The following is a 6,000-nucleotide window of genomic DNA, read 5'->3' on the forward strand; positions in this document are numbered from 1 at the left end:
ATGACCACTCATGCTCTGATTTTGTTCTTGGGCAACAAAATGGTAAAACCAGAAATGAGACCAAACGAAAGTGATAAGTGCCTTCTGACAAAGGAAAACAGGGAATCTAAATGTTTCTGAAGAGGCTGAACAGCATCTATTAGCTGGAAGAGAAATTTGACAGGTAATTGAACATGTATGAATGTAGAACCCACGCCCTGTAAAAGTGCATTTCAGCTTTTCACTTGGGGACTGAAATATTGACATCTATAAAAAAATAATGAAATCCAGCAGCTGTTTCTCTGATGGATGTGGTGAGGTTCAGTGGCAACTGACACACTGTCTTGAGCTGAAGTTAAGCAGTTGGGGAGCTTCAGCTGTAGTGAATAACAAGCTATTCTCTTTTGTCAGTCACTGACATTTGTAAACAGTTATTCTAGAGATGATTATGGTTGTCTTACTAGGTTTAATGGGATATCCTTTGTTCAGTTCACACTTCTAAAGAGGTTTTGGGTTTAATTATATTCAATCATACAGACATTGAACTAAGCACCAAATTCTTTACTTAGTTTTCACTCGTTTGCTATTTATGCAAAAAAATCATATCAGTCTCTGGATCTGACAAAAGGGGCTTTACTATAGAATGATGGAATAATGTGGGTTGGAAAAGGCCTTAAAAATCATCTATTTCCAAGTCCCAGTGATGAATTCCTTTCATTTTAGCTGCAAAGCAGTGTTCCCTACCAAATTTACATTGCTTTGAGTTTTTGTCAGCCTCTGAAAATACCAGGAATGCCTAAATAGATGGGAGTGTATCCACTATTGCTAACCAGTTATTTTCAATTCAATTCAATTCAAAAGGGTGCACATCTGATCCCTCCTTACGATTTTCCCTGCTGTTTCCTTCAATAGCAGCATGAACCCTCTGTAACTCCCTTGTCCCTTTCTCTTCCACTTGTTTTTCACTCCTGCTTCCAATATGACAGTGAAGTTTTGCAATAATATTATATAAACTGTGTATAAGTTAGTAGATCTAAATCAGCCTTGAAATCTTCCTACTACATTATTTGAAGCTAAACTGAAAGGTGATTTTCATTTTAAGTGATGGGAGAACCGTTTCTGCCACAGTGTGGAACAGGAGAAGACAGAAATTTGCACTGCCTTGCGAAAAATGAACATTGATTTAAGGAAGTATACAAAATCAGTGAGTGCAGATACTGAATGGGGACACAAATATTGCAGAAGCCTTAATATAACAGCCTTGAGCTGGAAATAATAGCTGTTGTGGTGTTTAGTCAATTTTTTTCCAGGTCTACTTCTACAAACACTTGTTTTTTCTCCCACACGTGCATGTAGACCTGCTGTCAAATAAGGTCCATGATTTAATCCTCATCTTAATTGTCTTCTGAAATAAGGCTTCTTGTCCCGTGTCTTTTATGAGACAGGAATGTCTGTTTAAATGGGGAACATTATTGAGATAAAAATATTGCCATAAATATTCCTCTTCTCCTTTTGAATTACCATCATTAATAGAATTGGAATTGGAAACCAGTAGACAATTTTTCATAAAAATTATCTGAAATTACTGAAAACAAGAAGTGGACCAGATCAGGGTTGTTGTTTTGTTTGTTATTTTCTTTTGCTGTTTTTGTGTTGTGGTGTGTTTGTTTGTTGGGGGAGGGGGGGGGGGAAGAGGGGGGTTCCTCCTCTCCTCCTCCTCTCCCCGCCCCAAATAGTACTGAGGAGCTTGGTGTCTTTTCACTTCTCCCTGGGAAACTACCTTCGTCTACTGGTATCAGGCTTCAGGATAAAACTTCTTCTTTCCACCAACAAATGTGTAATGTTTTTTTCTCAGAAAATGCTTAGTAAAAAAAAAAAAAAAAAAAAAGGACCCACACCCCAATAAACTTGGTAACTCTTCCTAAGGCATAATCAGAGCTTAATAAATCTTATGGAAAGAATTCCCATGAACTCTAAAACCAGCCCTACACAATTTTCTTTGTCACTTGCTACAGGTTCTGTTGTCCAATGGGATATGAAACTACCTATGCCATGGTTAAAATCTGATGCTTTTACTTACAATTTACTGTATACATATGAGGAAACTTAGTTGATCAAAATATGTGACATGTTTAAACAGTTTAACATGACACATTAAACAGATGCAACAAACTCTCAAACATATATATAATAATCATTCCCTACCACCACATTCATTAGCTGTTTTAATGTGTTCTCCTTGTTTCAGGTTTGAAATTCTGTATTTTTAGATATAACTTCTGCTCTAAGGGCTTTCTATGCAGTGTAGCTGTATTAATATTGTCTGTGAGATGACACCAATACAAAGAAATGTGTCTTCTCCCAGAAACCTGTGCAATAGAAATACCATCCCTGCATTGCCTTTGTTATTCCTAAGTTTTAACACTTTAACTTACATCATTTCTGCTTTATTTTATTTGGGCAATACAAAAGCTTAGGACACACTTCCCTGCACTGCATATAGAGTATCTTTTGGGATCATCTTGAATACATGTGGAACTTGGTTTTGTACTCAATTTCCAGGAAGCAAGACACTGCAGGGACTTTCACGGGAGTGTAGTTACTTTGGTATTACTTGTAATGGAGCAAATGCTGAAAATATTATAAAAATTAATACATATTCACTTTCCTATAACATACAGATAAAATTTGTTTTGAGAATTGTTGAGAGTGTTAAGTTAGATCTGAGATTTCCTTCACTGAAAGTCTGGTGGGGTCCCACCACCCCACTCTACCAAAACTGGGGCACTGTTTGTGGCACCAGACAAGCTGATGGAGTGATTTATGGCATCATTTGCTTTTTAATAGTGGCATTCGTTATATTAAAATATGTTCCTTGTGCTGTAGTGAGGTAGCTGTAGATATTTTCCTTCTCTCCATTATGAGTGCTGTGTTCTCAGTTTAACAAAATGGTTTGTTGCCCCTCTCATTGCTTTTATGTGTGCTCTGTCCTTAGTTTAGCAAAACCTTTGGTCATTGTCACTACTTTTCTGTTGCCTAATAAGATGGAGGTCACAGAGCAACATGGCTAGGTGAACAACTGAACATCTGCAATAAGATTTTACAAGTAATGCCCGTACTTAAGCCTCATGGACTATCTCTAGTCATTTCCGTGTACATACAAAATGCCCTTTTGATACAACTTAGGCTTGTTACTGGTTTGGCTCTTCATTTCTCTATGTCTTATCCTCCTTTCACCTCTTTTTTTTTCTTCCCCTTTGTGAATTTTCTTAGTTCTTCTCTTTTGTTTCCTTCCCTCTTCACTTCTCTGTTCCATCTGTGGTTCACTCCCTCTCTGCTTCTCTATTTTGTCTGCTGAAACAGTCAGGCAAAATATAGGCAACCTGTGGGTAAGTCTGCAGGCTCTGAAGTGTTAGCTGTTTACACAAAGTTGTCACAAACCACAGCTACACATGATGGGATACTGAAAAGCACAGCAAATTGTCTGGTCTAGAAGTGTATAATTGGACAAAAATTACATATCTTTGTCTGAGCACCTCCACCTGCCTGATACTCTGGTATGCACAAGAATTTCAAGGCTGCTTTGAGTGGAGAGGAATGGGAGAAGGAACAACCACTTGCTGATCTTCACCTCTGGGTCCACAGCATAGCACTGCACCATCTATGTCCGCAGCAGGGTGGACTCTGGCCTAAAAGCTTGCTTTTCTCTTTTCCTTCACAGAAACCTGCCAAGTGTAGCCTAAAACAGAGATGCTGGTGAGTTACAGGAGGATGGAAAACCAGCCATATCAACTCAAGCTAGTTAGTGTAACTAACTCAAGCTAATGTTCTTGTGAAGAATATAAGAAACTGGAGAGATTATCATGACAACTTTCCAGCATTGCCTTCAAGCCTCCAAGCTGTCTGTGGCGCAGAGCTTTACTGATCCAAAGATGTTACATTCTGATTTTTTTCTTAATCTGTGAAGGATGGATGTGGACAAAAGTTATTTAATGTAAAACACATGTGGGCTGAGTGGCATACTGTGTGCTGGAGAATGAGACATCTCTGAGTGATTAGATGGAGGATCTTGCACCTCCAGAGATTTAGAGGAGTCAGAGCAGTGAAAGCTGCACTGTCCAGGAGGAGAGATACCCACCCACGCTGTTCTCAATCTACCTCTCCCTGAAACACTTCTATTTCTTCTCCTTAAGGTCACCTGAAACAGATTTGTACTGCAGGTTATTTCACTCATGCTCCACTTTCTGTCTCCACACTAGGTCCCTAAACATCTTACCCTGTACTGCTTCAAGTTCTCCCAACTTGAGAAGCCATTACATTGCTACTCTAAAGCTGGATCATTTTTGTTGATAACACTTTAACTGCATAGTCTTTATTGGTTTTTTAATACACAATGCTTCTCTTTATTTTTTTCTGTTTTGTTGGGGTTTTTTCTTCCACCAAAACAGGAAAGAAAAATACACTCACAATATGAATAGAAATTTGGAGGATATGCGGAGGTAAATTGTTACCTCAAGCAGCTAGCCAATTTGTGATACTGGGCTGCTTTTGAAGGTACTCTTTTGCTCATGTCAAGAAGAGATATTTCTGAAGTACCCCAGGCTAGTTTTGCCTGCTTTAAAAAGAAACCAAAAATACAAAGCTGATTGATGAGAGTTGTTCACCAAGAAATGAATATAGGACTGAGTTTAGGCTGAGGGTGTACTTTAGCAAATTCCACTTGGTCATACTTGACCTTCAGTCTGTAGGTTTGGCAGAGTTGTTATGAGGCAGAATAAACAGAAAGGAGCATAACACAGAAGTCAAGCCATAAATGCAACATGCAGGAGGCTGAAGTGCCATTAACTTTCAATAAATCTGGAGAAATTACACCTGACTCTGGGGAGACCAGACCTGTCTCCAGAGGAATTAAATCTGCACCTCTTGACTACCACATCTGACTTCTCTCAGCTTTCTGTCCCTTAGAACTCGCATTTTTGTCCACACAACAGCCCAGCTCTAGGCAAAGGAGACTAGGGTGATTCTCACAGGCTCTAGTTAGGGAATTCCCTTGAAAGGCTGGAGATATGGGTCCAAACTCCTCAGAGAGCAGGATGGAAGTGTCCCTAAGTCTTCCACTTTGAAGCTGTTGCATTTTGCACTGAATTTGATGTTATTTGTGTATAGTCAGTTTCATATAAATATTCTTACAGGACTGGGTACCCAAGAACATTTGGAGCAGGAGCAGGGAAGTCATTCTGCTCCTGTACTCAGCACTGGTTAGGCCACACCTTGAGTACTGTGTCCTCAATTTAAGAAGGACATTGAGACTCTTGAATGTGTCCAGAGAAGGTCAACAAGGCTGGTGAGAGGCTTCAAGCACAAGCCCTATGGGGAGAGGCTGAGGGAGCTGGGCTTGCTTAGCCTGGAGAAGAGGAGACTCAGGGGTCATGTTATTGCTGTCTGCAACTACCCGAAGGGTGGTTGTAGCCAGGAGGGGGCTGGTCTTTTCTCTCAAGCAACCAGCACCAGAACAAGAGGACACAGTCTCAAGCTGTACCAGGGGAAGTTTAAGCTGGAGGTGAGGAGAAAGTTCTTCACAGAGAGAGTTGTTAGCCATTGGAATGTGCTGCCTAGGGAGGTGGTGGAGTCACTGTCCCTGGAGGTGTTCAAGAGGGGATTGGACGTGGCACTTGGTGCCATGGTTTAGTAGTCCTGAGGTCTTGGATGACAGGTTGGCCTTGATGATCTTTGAGGTCTTTTCCAACCTTATTGATTCTATGATTCTATGACATAGGTACACTGACGTTCCAGACTGCTAAGACTTCAAAGTTGACAGGACTAGATTGGCCAAAGCTTCAAATGTGCAAAGCCTAACTGGTGCCAGCAGAGTGGGTGGAAATGCAATTTGTTCATACTCTCACTAGTTACTGGAATTAACAGTGGGTTGGATATCTTGTTAATTTCTCAATCAAACAATGGAAGTAATTCCTCTTAAGTATCTGTCCTTATTCTCTCACTGGCATAATCCACATTGTACTG

This window comes from Dryobates pubescens, chromosome Z (assembly GCF_014839835.1).
Source record: "Dryobates pubescens isolate bDryPub1 chromosome Z, bDryPub1.pri, whole genome shotgun sequence".
NCBI lineage: Eukaryota > Metazoa > Chordata > Aves > Piciformes > Picidae > Dryobates > Dryobates pubescens.